At 40.4% G+C, this 18161-nt stretch overlaps 1 pseudogene across 1 annotated transcript; it reads right to left on the bottom strand.

Annotated features, from left to right (window-relative positions):
* Positions 1 to 8329: 8329 nt before the first annotated feature.
* LOC311601152 (Y-box-binding protein 1-like) lies at positions 8330 to 9293 on the bottom strand (annotated as a pseudogene). Its single transcript has one exon. The product of its transcript is annotated as a Y-box-binding protein 1-like (transcript).
* Between the last annotated feature and the right edge of the window lie 8868 nt (positions 9294 to 18161).

Genomic DNA, 18161 nt, shown 5'->3' on the forward strand with positions numbered 1-18161 from the left:
CAGAAAGATAGCTGAACGTGAACCTAGAGAGCAAGCCAGTAAGCAGGAAACCTCTATGGTCTCTGCTTCACTTCTTGCCTCCAGCTTCCTGACTTGAGTCCTCACTTCCCTTCGTGATTAAATGCAAGCTGCAAAGTGGAGTGAGCTAAATCCTTTCTTCCCCAAGTTGCTTTTGGTCATAGTGTTTTATCACAGCAATACAAAGCAAACTAAGGGAGAGACGTGTAAAAACAGATAAATGAACTGAAGAGAAGGAAGATAGATTTAGTCCTTGGGATCCTAGAAATTGTAAAGTAGAAGTAGTTTTTTGTTTTTGTTTTTGTTTTTTTTTTTTAGATATTCCAGTTACCTCATATGTCATTCTTGGAGCTAAATAAATTGGCAGCTCTAAAAAAAATAGGAGTAGACATAGAAAGCACTAACAAAAGACCAAGCTCTCTATTCAAAAGCATAGTACAGGGGCACCCTGATGAGACAAAAAAACATTTAGACAATAACTACTGAAGCCAAATGCCATAAAACCTACTGTGGCCCTGTCCCTATTCTTGCTATAAAGGGCCAAGTAAAGAGTTTAAACTTCATTCTTTCTCAAGGCTATAACAAAACACCATAAAACGTTCCCCTGGGTAGTGTCAGCCAAGAATGAGGAAGAAAGCATAACTTTCATCTCTAATTTGTGATGATGAGAGTTGCTCCCTAACAATGGTGAATGCAGAAATCACAACGGGTGCTTATGAGTAACAAAGGTGACCCTGTTACATCCTGGTTAGGTGGTGCCAATGGAAACTAAGTGGAAAGCAAGAACTTCTAACACTAGCCAGTGGTCATAAAGCTATTCTCACCATGGTGTCATTGAAGGCCATCTGGAGAGTCATTAGGTATATCATGAAGACATCTAGGTATGAAGTGGAATGCCCACCCATACCTAGAATTAATAGTGACAACCCCACATGGAGAGCAATAAAGGCCTAGGCATAGAAAGAGAGATCGACAGTTAAGCATGCATACTCCTGAGTAGTATTCCATTGTGTATATGTAGCACAGTTTCTTTATCCATTCTTTGGTTGAGGGACATCTACGTTGTTTCCAGATTCTGGCTATTACGAACAAGGTTGCTATCAACATTGTTGAACAAATGTCCTTGTTGTATGGTGGAGCATCTTTTGGGTATATTCCCAGGAGTGGTATGTCTGGGTCTTGAGGTAGCGCTATTCCCAATTTTCTGAGAAAGAGCCAGATTGATTTCCAAAGTGATTGTACAAGTTTGCACTCCCACCAGCAATGAAGGAGTGTTCCTCTCTCTCCACATACTTGCCAGCATGTGCTGTCACTTAAATTCTTTTTCTTAGCCATTCTGATGGGTATAAGATGGAATCTCAGAGTCGTTTTGATTTACATTTCCCCGATGACTAAAGATACTGAGCATTTCTTTCCAATTTAATATATGTGCTACCAAAGCAAGCACTATTGAGCATATCTTTAAGTACTTCATGCCCTTTAGAGATTCCTCTGTTCAGAATTCTGTTTAATTCTGTGCCCCATTTTTAATTGGGTTATTTTGTTTGCTGCTGTCTAATTTCTTGAGTTCTTTATATATTTTGGATATTAGCCATCTGTTGGATGTAGGGTTGGTGAATATCTTTCCCCAATTTGCAGACTCTCAGTTAGTTCTGTTTAGTGTCCTTTGCCTTACAGAAGATTTTCAGTTTCATGAGGTTCCATTTATTAATTGTTGATCTTAAAGCCTGGGTTGTTAGTGTTCTGTTCTGTAAGTTGTCCCCTGTGCCAATGAGTTCAAGTCTCTTTCTCACTTTTTCTTCTAAAAGATTTAGTGTGTCTGGTTTTATGTTGAGGTCTTCAATCCATTTGGACTTGAGTTTTGTACATGGTGGTCAATATGGATCTACATGCATTTTTCTACATGTAGACATCCAGTTAGGCTAGCATCATTTGTTGAAGATACTATCTTTTTCCCATTGTAAGGATTTGGCTTCTTTGTCAACAATCAAGTGTCCATAGGTATGTGGGTTTATTTCTGGGTCATTTATTCGATTCCACTGATTCAACCAGCCTATTTCCATGCCAGTACCATGCTGTTTTTATTACTGTTGCTCTACAATACAGCTTGAGATCTGGGATGGAAATTCCTCCAGAAGATCTTTTATTGTATAGGATTGATTTAGCTATTCTGGGTTTTTAGTTTTTCCATATGAAGTTGAGAATTGATCTTTCCAGGTCTGAAAAAAATTGTGTAGGCATTTTGATAGGGATTGCAATGAATCTATAGATTGCTTTTGATAAGATGGCCATTTTTACTGTGTTGATTTTCCCAATCCATAAGCAGGTATGTCTGTGTGAGGGTGTCAGATCATAGAGTCACAGACAGTTGTGAGCTGCCATGTAGGTGCTGGGAATTGAACTCGGGTCCTCTGGAAAAGCAGAACCTAATTCATTTGTCAATGCAAATCTTTATTCTCTAATTATCTTAGATATCCTATATGCACTACCATATTTTCTACAAGTAGTATATGACTGTATCATTTCTTCCTTCCCAAGGATTTAGGGTTTTGTTTCTTTTCCTCCTCTCAACCAGCTACTATTTTCAAACCACTGGTAACAAGGGTAGGGTGTTTCCATAGCCTAGTGCTCACTAAGCTTGCCTAACCATGATGTAACCAAGGGAATCCTTGTCCAATTCTGAATTTCATGAGATGAACTGTTAAGTATGCTTACTCCATGAATTTTTCTGACAGATGAGCATTTATTATAATTTTAAAAGATCCCTGTCCATCTTTATCCTCCTATCCAAAACATAATTGGAATAATGAGGAGTTTACGAGTTTCCTTTAATCATCTACATCACTCATATTCCCTAATTTATTAACTAAGGTAGAACTTCCATAATAGTTTTTTTATTTGTTTGTTTGTTTTTGTTTTTCCAGACAGGATTTCTCTTTCAGTATTAGCTGACTGGACTCGCTTCTTAGACGAGGCTGGCCTCAAACTCACAGAGGTCAGCCTGCCTCTGCCTCCCAAGTGGTGGAATTAAAGATGTGTACCACCATGGATTGACAAAGGAGACCCCTAATAGTATTAATAGCAAGGACAACAGGTACCCTCACCTTGTTCACAACATGAATGGAAATGACTCTAGAACTTCATCTGAATTCTATTTAGAACTTTCATCCATATCCAGGATCTTTATGTCTATATTTGTGAGACTCTTCTCATCTTACCTTCATTTCTTTCTGTGAGAGTTGGAGTTGCCATATCCAGTTGTCATTATCGAGTTAGTTCGATTGGTAGTGGGAGCCAAGAGCGAGCCCCAGAGAGCCCTGAGGGATCTTATTTACACACAGGCAAACATTAAAAATTAGGATCAGTATATGAAAGAAAACATGTCATTTTGTTTTTCTGAGACTAGGTCTCAGAAATTTACACTGGTTCCAATTTCTGGCTATTATGAATAGTGCAATAAACATGGAGTTGGGTATACCATTATCTCTGTGGTGAAGATGCTCAGGAGTGGTATAGATAGGTCATGTAATAGTTCTATTTTTAATTCTTTGAGGAATCTCCACGACAATTTCTATAGTGGTCATACCATTTTATATTTCCATCAGCAGTAGCTAAGGGTTCCATAGCAGCATTTGTTTCTTGGTAATATCTATTGGGGTTAGTGCAAACTCGAAGTCATTTGAACTTGCATTATCCTGATGGCTAAGGATATTGGGAATTTGAAAATTATTTACTGTCCATCTGTAGTTGTTCTTTTGAGGACTGTCTGTTCAGTTCATTAGTGCATTTATTGATTGGCGGTGTTATGGTTGTGGTGCTTAACTGGGTCCTATTGGTCCTTCGCATGAGCAGTATGCACTCTTTTCTTCTTCTTTTTCAACAATTTATTTACTTTCCATCCTGATCTGAACATACTCTCCCAGTCCTTCCCTCTCTCACCTCCCTTTCCACTATGCCCTCTCCCTTTCCTCAGAGAAGGGAAGACCTCCCATGGATATCAACCCATCTTGACATACCAAGTTGTAATAAGACTGGGGTGCATCTTCTTTTATTGAGGCTAGACAAGGCCATCCAGTTAGGGAAAAGGGGTCGAAAGGCAGGCAACAGAGTCAGAGACAGACCCTGCTTCTGCTGTTAGAGGGCCCACATCAGGACCAAGCTGTACATCTGTTACATATGTGTAAGTCTATCCCATTCATGCTCTCTGTCTGGTGTCTCAGTTTCTGTGAGGCCCAAAGATTAATTGGTTAATTGAGTCTGTAGGTTTTCTTGTAGTATCCTTGAGCTATCTGGCACTTTCAAGCCTTCTCCTCTCTCTTACACATGATTCCCTGAGTTCTGCCTAATGTTCGGCTGTGGTTCTCTGCTTCTGGTTTCATCAGCTGCTGGGTGAAGTCTCTCAGATGACAGTCAATGTTAGACTCCTGTCTACAAGTATAGCAGAATATGATGAATAATGTCAGGGGTGGGCTTTGTCTCTCTCATGGCATGGGACTCAAGTTGAGCCAGTCATTTCCTCACTTTCTGCTCCCTCTTTATCCCTGTACCTCTTATAGGCAGGCATAATGTGGGTTAAGGTTTTGTGGCTGGGTTGGTATCCCCATCCCTCTATTGGAAGTCTTGCCTGGTTATAGGAGGTGACCGTTTCATGTTCCACCTCCCGTATTGTAGGAGTCTTAGATAGGGTCACACTCATAGACTCCTGGGAGTTTCTATTGTCCTACATTTCTAGCTTTTCTCAGAGGCACCTACCCCACTGATCCCAGTTCTATCTCCTGGCATCCTTCCTGCACTTGAATGCTCCTGTCCCCTCCACACCCTGTCCAGTTTCCTCTCTCTATCCACTCCAGTTGTCTATTATATTTCCCTTCCTCAGTGAGATTCAAGCATCCTTCCTTGGGCCCTACTTGTTACTTAGCTTCTTTTGGTCTGTGCTTTGTAGATTGGTTATTCTGTACATAATTGCTAATATCCACTTAGAAGTGAGTACGAAGCATGCTTTTCTTTCTGGGTATGGATTACCTCTTTCAGGATGATCTTTTCTAGTTCCATCCATTTGCCTGCAAATTTCATTCTGTCATTGTTTTTAATATCTGAGTAATACAAGAAGACCAGAAGGTATAACCATCCCTAATATAAAGTTGTACTACAGATCAATAGTAATAATTTTTAAAAACCCATACAGTATTAGCATAAAAAGACAGGCAGATCAATGGAATCAAATCAAAGACCCAGAAGTAAATCCACATACCTACAGACACTTGATTTTTGACAAAGAAACTAAAACGATACAGTGAAACAAAGAAAGCTTCTTTAACATATGCTGATGGTCTAACTGGATGGCTATATGCAGAAAAAATGCACATGGATCCTTATTTATCACCTTGCATCAAGATCAAATCCAAGTATCAAAGACCTCAACATAAAACCAGATATACTAAATCTATTAGAAGAGAAAGTGGGAATCAGCCTTGAACTCATTGTCATAGGGCACAACTTCCTGAACAGAAGACCAACAGCTCAGGCTCTAAGATCAACAATGAATTAATGGGATCTCATGAAACTGAAAAGCTTCTGTAAGCCAAAGGACAGTGTCAACAGAACAAAGTGACAGCCTACAGGCTGGGAAAAGATCTTCACCAACCCTACAACTGACAAAGGGCTAATATCCAAAATATATAAAGAACTCAAAAAATTAAACACCACCAAACCAAATAACCCAGTTAAAAATGGGGTACAGAGCTAAACAGAGAATTCTCAACATAGGAATATTGAATAGCTGAGAAACACTTAAGGAAATGTTCAACATTCCTAGACACCAGGCAAATGTGAATCAAAACAACACTGAGATTCCATCTTTCACTTATGGGAAAGGCTAAGATAAAAAACTCAGGTGACAGCACATGCTTGTGCCATCCAGCAGGACCAGTAATTACGGGGTCGTGAGGGGAGCCATACCTGAAAAGATGGGACGAAAAAGAGAGAGCCGAGACCAAGTAGCGTTCCTATCAAGGTCTGTTTATTGAATCAAAAGCAAAAGCTTATATGGGGTGGAGGCAGGAGCCAAGCAGCGGGGGCGAGAATGCCTCCAGATGATGCCATCAGGGGAACATCCTGTGGTTCATCTCGGAACAATTCCTATCTTATCTTAGCTAACTATCTCTTGGAAAGTCCTGAGCTAACCTGCTAAATAACATCTGCAGGGGGTGAAAGGAGGAAGTTAGCTAACCTGCTAAACAACATCTGCAGAGGCTGAAAGGAGGAAGTTATTCAGGGGCTGAAAGGAGGAAGTTAGCTTTGGAATGGGGCATCAGTATTTTGCCATTAGACTCTTTTAGCCTTGAATGACCCTGGGCTGGCTCCGAACACTTGGAGGCTATGGAGAAAGGGGAACACTCCTCCACTGCTGGTGGGAGTGCAAATTTGTACAACCACTTTGGAAATCAACCTGGAGCTCAGAAAATTGGAAATAGCTCTACCTCAAGACCCAGCTATACAACTCCTGGGCATATACCAGAAAGATGCTTCACCAAACAACAAGGACATTTGCTCAACTATGTTCATAGCATCTTTATTTGTAATAGCCAGAAGCTGGACACAACCTAGATGTCCCTGAACTGAAGAATGGATAAAAAAAAACTGTGGCACATTTACACAATGGAAAACTATTCAGCTATCAAAAACAAGGAAATCTTGAAATATGTAGGTAAATGGACGGAGCAAGAAATGATCATCCTAAGAGAGGTAAGCCAGACCCAGGAAGATACACATGGTATATGCTTGCTTATAAGTGGATATTGCCCCAACAGAGATGTCCTCTGAGAGGTTGCTCCTAGTGGGGGATAGGGAGAGATACTGGGACATGCAGCCAGAGTCTGGGCGATCAGCTGTGAATTGTATGCAAGAGTTGGTGGAAGGAAAGGCATGGGGTGGGGTGGCAAGAGCTGTCCAGAGCTTCACAAGGAGACTTCCAAGGCTGGCGGATCTGCACACAGAGGGGCCTGCACAAACTGAGGCACCAACCAAGGACATTGCAGACAGAGGACCTTGACCCCCTGATCACATGTAGCCAATGCACAGCTCATTCTCCACATGGTGGGTAGGTGTGTGTAGGACTTCCTCTGAGAAGAACTCAGGCGCCTTCAATTTTATCACTGTCCCTTAGGGGTGGGGTCCTGTCAAACACAGAGCAAAGGGGATGCAAACTACCCAGATGAGACCTGATTGGCTGTGGTCAGACAATGGAGGACACCACTTGTCATAGGTCATGGGGAGGGGAATAAAATGGAAAAAGGAGGGAGGGTGGGAAGATTAAGAAAAAGAACAGGGGGTAGGGGGCCTGATTACAACCGGGATGTAATGTGAATAAATTATAGTAATAGTAAAGTTTTTTTTAAATGACAATAAATGTGATGGTCTCAGAACCAGGCATGATCCTGCACATGTCTGTAATCCCAGCACCCAGGAGGTAGAAGCAGGAAAATCAGGAGCTCAAAGACAGGCAGAGCTGTATCACAGAAGCCTGCCTTACACAACCAAAGAAAGAAGACAGTGGTCTCAAGCAGGAGTGGTGGTGCACTTGTATTATCCCAGAAATCACATGGCTGAGGCTGGGCTATTGCTTCAGCTCAGGAACTGAGATTAGCCAGGAAAGCACAGTAAAACCCTCAGGCTGTTCTCTGCCTCTCCCTCCCCCTCCCTCTCTCCCCCTTCCCTCCCTCCTTCCCTCCTTCCCTCCCTCCATCACTCTTCTCTCTCTCCTCTCTTTCTCTCTCTCTCTCTCTCTCTCTCTCTCTCTCTCTCTCTCTCTCTCTCTCTCTCTCTCTCTCTCTCTCTGATTTGTGGGTAAGCAGAGTGTGGCATTGAGTTCTAGCATGACTTCTCAGAATTTGTTTCAAATAACACAGAATGACAACTTTATATATATATATATATATATATATATATATATATATATATATTAAGGCCTTTATTAACACGTGCTTGCAGTGCACTGACTATTAAAAATAAAGTTGTAAAATTTATTAGAAATAAAGTTCTTAAAAATTCAACCAGATATTTAACAATTTAAATACCACTAAAGTTATAGTGAGAAACACAAGGCCTTTATTTTAAAAGCATGTTTGTCATTACAAAAAAGGGACATCGTTATGATGAGAAATAATAAAAACCCGATGCTGCGTAGACAATGCAGATAGTTCTAGAGTATCTGTCAACGGGAAAAAGCAAGCGGTAAGGTCTTCAGCTCTAATCATTGTTTTTGTTTTATTTTGTTTTTTGCCAGAATTTCATTTTCTTTTCTCTTTGTTGGATGGTGAAACCGGCTGATGGTAGAGATGGTTAGCCTGCATTTAGTCAGCCCCGTCCTGCTCAGCCTGGGGAGCCTGCCGATTCTCAGCTGGTGGATCTGCTGCCTTTGTCTCTTTGCCATCTTGTGGTTTAGGGATCTCTGGGTGAAGTTGCGGCCACGCCAACCTTGAGGTGGCTGCTGACCTTGGGTCTCAGAGGCTCCTTGATGTTCCTTGTCCTCTTCCTTGTGGTCCTCGCTAGGCTGTCTTTGGCGAGGAGGGCCCCTGCGGGATCGTGGTCTGAAGCCCTGATTCATATTCGGTCTCACCAGTCTGCCTTGCTCTCGTGCACCCTGCTTGTCAGCACCCTACATCGCTTTTCCTTGCCCAGGGCGGCTGGAATACTGTGGTCGGCGCCCACAGTGTCTCCTCATAGTGAAAGGTGCGAATCTTCGCTCAGGAAATGGCCCGCGCTGTGGGGCCTGGTCTTCAGTAGAGCATTCTGCTCCCTCACTCGGGCAGTTTTGCTGGTGATGGCCTGGAGGACCCCTCTGATCTGCACAGCGTGTGTTCCGGTCTGCCGCACATTGACTGCCTTGAACAGCAATTCCACCAGGGCCTGTAACATCTGCTGCCTCTGCGCCCTTTTCTCCTTCAACAATATCAAACTCCACGGTCTCTTCATCTCCTACACCGTGAAAGGACTTCCTGGGGTGGTTCTTCTTTATGGCCCTATGGTGCACAAATAGGCCTTCCCCAGTGTCATTCCTTGTGATGAAACCGTATCTGTCCCTTAGATTTTACTGTTCCCAAAACCTTGGTCTGGATGACCTTCTTCTTATCCTGACGGGCGGGCGCCTCCAACGTGGGGTCCTCTGTGCCTCCACTGTCTGTGCCGCTCCCCTGGGAGCTGGGCTTGGTGGCTGCTGCACTGAGGGCGGCGGTGAGGGTGGCAGGCAGCAGCTGGGTCTTGGCCTTTCTTCTCATGGCTGAGGTGGTGGCGACTGCGGCCTGCAGTCAAGGACAAGGCTCCTCCAGGGTCTGATGGTGACTAGGTCGCCACCATCACTAAGTGATAGTGAACATGCTGGTAGACACTGTATAGGAGACTAGGAAAAGGGAACAGGATGCTTATGAGGGGATGGTAAAAGGTGCCATTTGACATGAAAGTTGTAAGAAAGATACTCAGTGTATATAGGGGGGTTGAAGGAGAGGAAAGTATGATAGAAAGGGAGCAGAAAAACATATTTTTCCTGAAAAATCTCATAATTAAATCAAATTCTTTAGAATCTAAAAAATTAAAAAAAGCTTTTAAAAAACTCAATGGGAAAAGGAGAAAGAAGCTTATAACCAACATGGTGGGGGGATGTCTTAGTTACTTTTCTACTGCTGTGATAAGATACCATGACCTTAGGGAACCCACAAGGAGACCATCAAGGCTGGCCGACCTGGACCCAGGGAGGCCTGCACAGACTTTTGTACCAACCAAGGACAATGCATGCAGTAAACCTAGACCCCCTGTTCAGATCTAGCCAGTGGACAGCTCATTCTCCAGGGTTGTGTGGAGAGTGGGGATTGACTCTGACATAAACTCTGGTGCCTCTATTTGACCACTTCCCCTTAGTGGGGAGTCCTGGTGGCACCCAGGGGAAGGGTAAGCAGGCTATCCAGATGAGACCTGATAGACTGTAACCATATGGTTGGGGAGGAGGTCCCCTTCTGTCACAGGTCTAGGGGAGGGAAATAGGATGAAAGAGGGAGGAAGGGGGAATGAGAAGATACAAGTGAGGGGATAACAATTAGGGTGTAATTAGAATAAACTATAATAATATTTTTTTAAGAAAGACAATAAAAAAGACACCATGATCAAGGCAGTTTTTGAAAGAAAGAATTTATTTGGGGCGTACAGTTTAGTATCTCCTCTACACAAGTCTTAATCCTTTCCCAAAAGTTCTCCCAACTGGGGATCAAGTATTCAAATGCATGAGGCTATAGGATCCATTCTCAGTCACACCACCACATTCTACTCTGTAGCCCCCACAGGTTCTTGGTCATTTTGTAACACAAAATACACTTAGTCCAACTTCTAAAGTCCCCATAGTCTTTCACAGTGTAAACACAGTTTAAAAGTCCTAATCTCCTATAAAATCAAAAAGCAAATTGCACATTTCTAACATACAATGACATTGCATATATATTACTACTCCAAAAGAGAGGAATGGGGACATAGGGACCAAATAATGAACCAAAGCAAGATAGAAACCCAGCAGAGCAAATTCCAAGTCTTGTAACACCATGTCTGATGTCAGAGACTCAACTCCACGATTATAGTTTTGAGAACCACAAAACACTTCTCTTTTGGGCCTGTTCCTCTCTCTGTCTATATCCCTCTGGCCAATATCTCATGTCTCTGTCCTCTCCACCTTTTGAGAGTCTCCAACACAATCCAAGCTTTATCTTCAAAGCTTCACACAATGGCCTTTCAGGGCTGCCATGCAGTGATTCCCTGCCACATACCTGACTTGCTGTAACTGCAGAGGAAGTCTCCATGAACACATTTACTAGTGTATCCTTCATGACCCTACTGTCAGCATCATATGAGTAACACTGCCAAGTTTGGCTACCAAACTTACCCCCCCCCTTGAATTACATTTGCATATCCTTCCCCCTGTTGTTGTATTTTAGGAAGAATGTTGGAGCCAAGGCTTGCTGAAAGAGATGAGAAGATAAAGAAAGACCAGTTCCAAAATGGAATAAATGGAAAGGTGTGTTCAGGGCAAGAATGCACCTTGCTAAGCTTCCAACATTAAATTTCTTTACACACTTTTTTTTATTCAAACTGTATATTTCATGTTTCTTTTCTGTTTGTTTGCTTTGGTTTTGGTTTTTCAAGACAAGGTGTCTCTGTGTAGCGCTGACTGTCCTGGGACTTACTCTGTAGACCAGGCTGGCCTTGAAATCACAGAGATTCGCCTGCCTCTGCCTCCCCAAATGCTGGGATTAAAGGCATGCACCACCATAACCGAGATACATTTGGGTTCTGTGGGGGATTTTTTTGCCCAGTTTATCTTTTTATTATAGCTTTGCATAAGACTGCAACAGTCCACTTCTCATTACCAACTTCTGTATTAGTTACCTTTCTACAGGTGTTATAAGACACCATGACTAAGGCAATTTATAGAAAAATATTATATTGGGAGTTTATACCTTCAGGTTAAAACCCATGGTCATCATAGTGGGAAACATGACAGCAGACTGCTAGCCATGGTGCTAAACCTGAATGCTCACATCTTGAGACACAAGAATAAGGCAACGGATGAGGAAGGGTCATAGGGACAGGAAGAAGAAGAGAAAGGGGGAGAGAGACTCAGACAGAATGGGGAATCTTTCAGGACTTCAAACCTTGCCCACAGTGGCATGCCTACTCCAGTAAGGTCACACCCCTAACATTTCCCAAACAGTTCCATCAACTGGGGACCATGTAGTCAAATAAAGGAGGCTATGATGATCATTCTCATTTAAAACACCACAGAGACTAATGTTTAGAAATTGATACCTAACAAGGGGTTGATACTCAGAACATATTAAGAACTTCAAAAATTCAATAGCAAACATTTAACCAACCAACAAGCCAATTTCAGTATTGGTGCAAAAGAGATCAAGGTTAGTCTGAGCTATAATGAATTTCAGATTACCGTGGTTTCATTTCAAGGCATTATCTCAAAAAATGGACAAAAGTAACAGATTTAAATAGATGTTTCTCAAAAGATGATATAATATTGTCCAACAGGTATATGAAAACATGTTCAGTAGCAGTAATTTTTATAAAAATGGAAATGAAATCCACAATGAGATATTATTTCACATAATTAAGAATGGCTAATATAAAAAGGGCAAAATATAACAAGTGATGATGAGGACAAAGAGGAAAAAAAATCTCTCCACAATGTTTGTGGAATGAAAATTAGACAGCCATTAGAAACACTAATGTGGAGGTCCCTCAGAAGTCCAATCCCATGTTCACTGTAGTACCATTCACAAGAACCATGAAATGGAAACATTCATAGCCAATGGGATGCTCTTCAGCCAACAATAAGAATTGAAATCCTAGCACAGCATGGTGGCACACACCTTTAATCCCAGCTCTAAGATTGCAGAGGCAAGTGGATCTCTGTGAGTTCAAGGCCAGCCTGGTCTACAGAGCTAGTCCAAGGACAGCCAGAACTACAGAGAAATCATGTCTCAAAATGAAAGGAAAGAACAAAAGAAAGAAAGAAAGAAAGAAAGAAAGAAAGAAAGAAAGAAAGAAAGAAAGAAAGAGAAATGAAACTTTAAAGGGCTGGTGAAATGGCTCAGCACGAGCACTGGCTGCTCTTCCAGAGGACCTGTGTTCAATTCCCAGCAACCACATAGGTGCTCCCAACTCTCTGTAAGTCCAGTTCCAGGGGATCTGACACCCTCAGACAGACACACATGTGGCCAAAACACCAATTCACATAAAATAAAAATAAATAATTTTTTAAAGATTGAAATCCTATCAATGGCAATAATGTAAGTGGAACTGGAGATCAATTAAGTGAGTCAAATAATCTGATATAAAAAGCCAAGCACCATTTGATCTCAGTCATAACATGGACTATTAAAATTTGATCTCACAGAAGTTGAGAGTAGAATACTAATTATCAAAAAGTAGGATAGGAAGAAGAATAGTGGGGATGGGAAAGAAAGATAAAAATGGTTGATTGGTGAGTACTATGTTACAGTTAGGTAGGAGCAAGAAGTTCTGGTGTGCTAATGCAGAATGGAGTGACACTGGATAATGACAAAGAATTGTCTATTAAAAATTCTGGATAAAAGGATTTTAATATTTCATGATAAAGAAATTATGTGTGGCTGGAGAGATAACTCAGTCAGTAAATGCTTGCCTTGCAAACTTGAGGACCTGAGTACAATCCCAGTTTGGAAAAAAAAAAAAAAGCAAACACTAGCATGGTGATGTACAATTGCAATTCTAGAACGGAAGAGACAGAGATAGGCAGATTCCCTGAGCTCACTGGCCAGCCAGTCTAACCTACTTAGCAAGTTCTGTCTCAAAAAATAAAAGGTGAATGTCACCTAATGAACACACATGCGATCCCTTCTACACACACACACACATACACACAAACACAGAGAGAGGGGGCGATGCTTGAATGTAGAGATATGACAAATCTGATTAAATTAAATTATTATAATAGCTATGTAAACTCATAAATATAAAGAAATTAAAATGGCATTTGTTCATATTCTTGTCAAGGTTAAGTTCATGCCGACAGAGGAGTGGCAAGAGGATAGCTGCCACAGACTCTGTGTCTCTAAAAAGACTGGATCAGTGCTCTTTATCTAGGCAGGAAATGAAGGGCAGTTCTAAGGTTAATCTCTTGAAGTACTCCTGAAGAAAAACTAGCTTCTTTTGTTACAGTTCTTATTTTTATCTGGTATATATGCACAATGGAACTTTATGCAGCCCAAAAGAACAAATTTATGACTTTGTCAGGAAAAATGGATGAACTTGGAAGATCAAGATGTTAACCAACATAAGCCAGACTCACTAATTGTCTTTGATATGTAGAACTGAAAGGAAGGAGAGAGAATATGAGTGTAAAAAGGGAAATAGTTGGAATACACAAGGAGAAATGCAGAAGTGATATTAGAAATGGGGATTAATATGACCAAAGTATAATTACATGCAGGCACAAAACATTATAATGAATCCTACTATACCATACAATTGATATACACTTTAAAACAATCAGCCACATAATCTGTAACTGGGCTGTTTAACTTTAAGAAACTCTCAATTTATTTTTGTAAATGGGCTGATATTGTCTGATCACACTCATATTTCATTTTAAATATAGCATTTAAAACAGCAACTATATAAAAATGAGCCTAATAACAAGTTGGCAGAAAGTATAAAGAAACTACACAATTTTGTTACAGTTACTAAAGAGAAAGTGATAAATCATATTCATGAAGTGAGAAAAACATGAATTTACCCCCCAGAAACCACACCCAAAAACATGAAAGCAATTGTTCAAAGGAAACCTAGGACAAAAAAATAAAGACTATGGTAAAAAAAACATTATGAATAAACAGACTTATTCTGTTCTCAAGTCTTTCAAATCTTGTAAAATGATTGAAAGAAAAATAGAATTGACATTTGATATAGTTTTAATGTAATTGTGGGTATGCAGGGTTGCCTATATGGGATCTTGATACCCTTCTCTAGTGTCTCTCTCTGTGGCTCAAACTGGGCAAAAAGGCTACCATCGTTAAACAGAACTCAACGAGAAGATTTACAAGATTTGTCAGGGCTACCTCATCAAGGATGGCAACCTCATTAAGAACAATGCTTCTAGTGACCCTGACCTTTTTGACAGGAGTTTCAACCCCCTGAGTGGCTTTGTCCCTTAGACCAAGGTGACCAATGACTTTGCCATGCTGAAAGGCTGAGTGGTGGGAACCAAGGAGCAGGTGCTCACCCACCTCAAGTCCTTGCTGATGCAGACCAAATGATGAGCTCTGGAGAAGATTGACCTGAAGCTCATTGACACCACCTCCCACTTTGACGGTGCTCCTTTCCAGACCATGTAAGAGGAGAAAGCATTCATAGGACCACCCAGGAAAAGACTGCATTACCAAGGAAGAAGGGGCTTCCAGGTGATGGGACCTAAATGAAAACTTTTCCAATGAAGAAAAAACGTCAGATGATGTATAGTTGTATATATTAGTATTAATAGTAATAAGCAACTGTTACTGGGTTACGTATTATACAATACTTTTTATTGGTTTTTTAGACAATTAATTCTTTGTAATATATATATACATTTATCAAAACAAAATTCTATAAAATTTCAAAAAGAGCTCACAGAAAATAGGGAAGGCAAGTAAAAAATGAGAAAATAAAGTGGTAGCTCTAAGTCTAAAACAAATATTTATGTTAAAATTAAATATTACAAGTAAAGCAAATAAAATACAGAGACTAGTAGAATAGATTTTAATAAACACCACTCTATGCTGTCTATGAGACATTCAATTGAAATATAATGGCGTAAGTCAGGCATGGTAGCTCACAACTGTAATCACACTACTTGGAAGGTGGAGGCAGGGAAATCTCTTAACTTCAGAGTGAATTCCAGGCCAGTCTTGGCTAAAAATTGAGACCTATACTAAAAAATAAATGAATAATCGACACACACACACACACACACACACACACACACACACACACACACACACACGGAGTGGGGGAGGGTGTATCATATCCCCTAAAACTGGAGTTGCAGGTGCTTATGGGTCACCATGTGGATGTAAGGAATCAAACAAGACATTATAATACTAAGTATGTATTATAAAATAATATAGCTGCAAAATGTGTAGAAGAAAAACTGATATAACTAACCTATAGCTATACCTGGAGTTTTTAATATCTCTTTTAATAATTGATAATATAACCAGATGGGAAAAGGCCAAGATATATAAGTAAATATCATCGACCAATAGGATCTATCAACTTTTGTGCAGTACTCTACCAAACAAGAATAGAATATACCCTATCTTTTCAAATAACCACAGAACATATATCAAGATAGGCTATATTCCAGGGCAATAAATAAGCGAACTGATTGTAAAAATTAAATTATGTATTTTTTGGTTTTGAACTACAGTAGAATCAAGTTTGAAATCAATAACCAAAAAAGTCCCAAGTACTTGGAAACTAAGCAACAAACTCCTAAATAATCGATAGGTCAAGTAGCAATACTTCAGGAAATCTTTAAAAATACAATGATACCAGCCAAGAAGTAGTGGCACACACCTTTAATCCCAGCACTTGGGAGGCAGAGGTAGGCAGACTTCTGTGAGTTAAAGGCCAGCCTAGTCTACAAAATGAGTACAGGACACCCAAGGCTACATAGAGAAACCCTGTCTTGAAAAAAATGATATTAAAGTGATAAAAATGAATTTAAGACACAATATAAAAACTTTTGCAAGGCCCCCAGTAAATGGTGCTGAAAAGAAAAAATATAGCACTAAATACATAGATAGAAAAGAGGAAAAGTGGGCTGGAGAGATGGTTCAGAGGTTAAGAACACTGTCTGTTCTTCCAAAATGCCGTGAGTTCAATTCCCAGCAACCACATGGTGGCTCACAACCATCTGTAATGAGATCTGATGCCCTCTTCTGATGTGCAGGCACACCTCTAGGCAGGACATAAATAATAATAAATAAATTTTTTTTAAAAAAGAGGAAAAGTATAAAATCAACAAAAGAACCCCTCCCAGCTGGACAGTGGTGGCTCACTCCTGTAATCCCAGCACTCAGGAGGCAGAGGCAGGTGCATCTCAGTAAATTTGATGTCAGCCTGGTGTACAAAGTGGGTCCAGGACAGCCAGGGCTACACAGAGGAACCCTTTCTCAAAACAAAACAAAATTAAACAAACTAAAAACTATAGCCACAAAATTTAACAAGAACAAAAGAGCAAGCAAGAGAGAAAGAAACACTAAAGAGCAGAAGCCAACCAGGTATGATTGCACACTTTTCTTTCTTTTTTCCTTTGGTTTGGTTTTTTATTTTTTTCAAGACTGGGTTTATCTGTGTAGTCCTGGCTGTCCTGGACTCGGTTTTTGTAGACCAGACTGGCTTCCAACTTACAGAGATCAGCCTGCCTCCGCCTCCCGGAGTGCTGGGACTACAGCGGTGTGCCACTGCACCTGACATGGTAACACACACTTTTGATCCCAGTACTTGGGAAGTAGGAAGATAGAGGTAGACAGATCTCTATGAGTTTAAGCCCAGCTTTTTCTAACCAGTAATTTTTGTCTTTAACAAAACAAAACAAACAACAACAAAAACAGCAAAAAATAAAGAGCAAAGTCTATTAAATTGACAACAAAACAAAAATAGAAAAACCATCAGTGAAACGAATAGCCTGTTATTTCACTGATATAGTCACTTTACATGGTACTGGGTTCTATGAGGATACTTCCACACACATATAAAATATACTTTATCCCATTTCCACCATACTGACTTTAGTTCCCTTTCTCCCCTGCTCCTATTAGTCTGCTTGTTGACCTAGAATCTAGGGCATAGACAGTCTTGCTTGCTTTCAGGTTTCTGGTGTGTGTGTGTGTGTGTGTGTGTGTGTGTGTGTGTGTGTGTGTGTGTGTGTTTATATAGTTTATAAAATATAGGAATCACAAATGGAAGGAAATATTTTTCTTTATGAGGCTGACTTAAATTTGCTTAATATAATTATCTCCTGTTGCCGATATTTTCCTAATGACATAGCTTCCTTCTATTTAGCTGAAAATAATTCCATTCTGTATATATACATGTTTTCCTTATTTATCTCTCCATTGCTGGCCACCTAAGTTGGTTCTAGAACTTAGCTATTGTAAGTGGTGCTTTAACAGGTATAATGTGCAGGCACGTATGCAATATGTGACTTGTTTTCCTTTGGGTGGTATAGCTGTGTCTTATGGTAGATTTATATTTCATTTTTGGAGAAACCACAATTCTGGCTTCCATTGTAATTACACTACTTTTTATTTCCACCAGCAACGTGTCAGTGTTCCCTTTTGTCATCATCATCACCAACAATTCTTTCTATTTGTTTCCCAATGCCTGCTATTCTAACTAAGTGAAATGGAATCTCCTTATGGTCTTCATGTGGGCATCTCTAAGGACGTTGAACATTTCTTCATGTTTATCACTTTATCTTTTGAAATCTATTTGCTCAATTTATTAGCCAACTTGCTGATGCTGTTATTTGAATTTTTATTCTTGTGCATGTGGGTGTGGGGAGTGAA

Source organism: Acomys minous (genome assembly GCF_964271855.1).
Source record: "Acomys minous genome assembly, chromosome: 7".
Taxonomy (NCBI): domain Eukaryota; kingdom Metazoa; phylum Chordata; class Mammalia; order Rodentia; family Muridae; genus Acomys; species Acomys minous.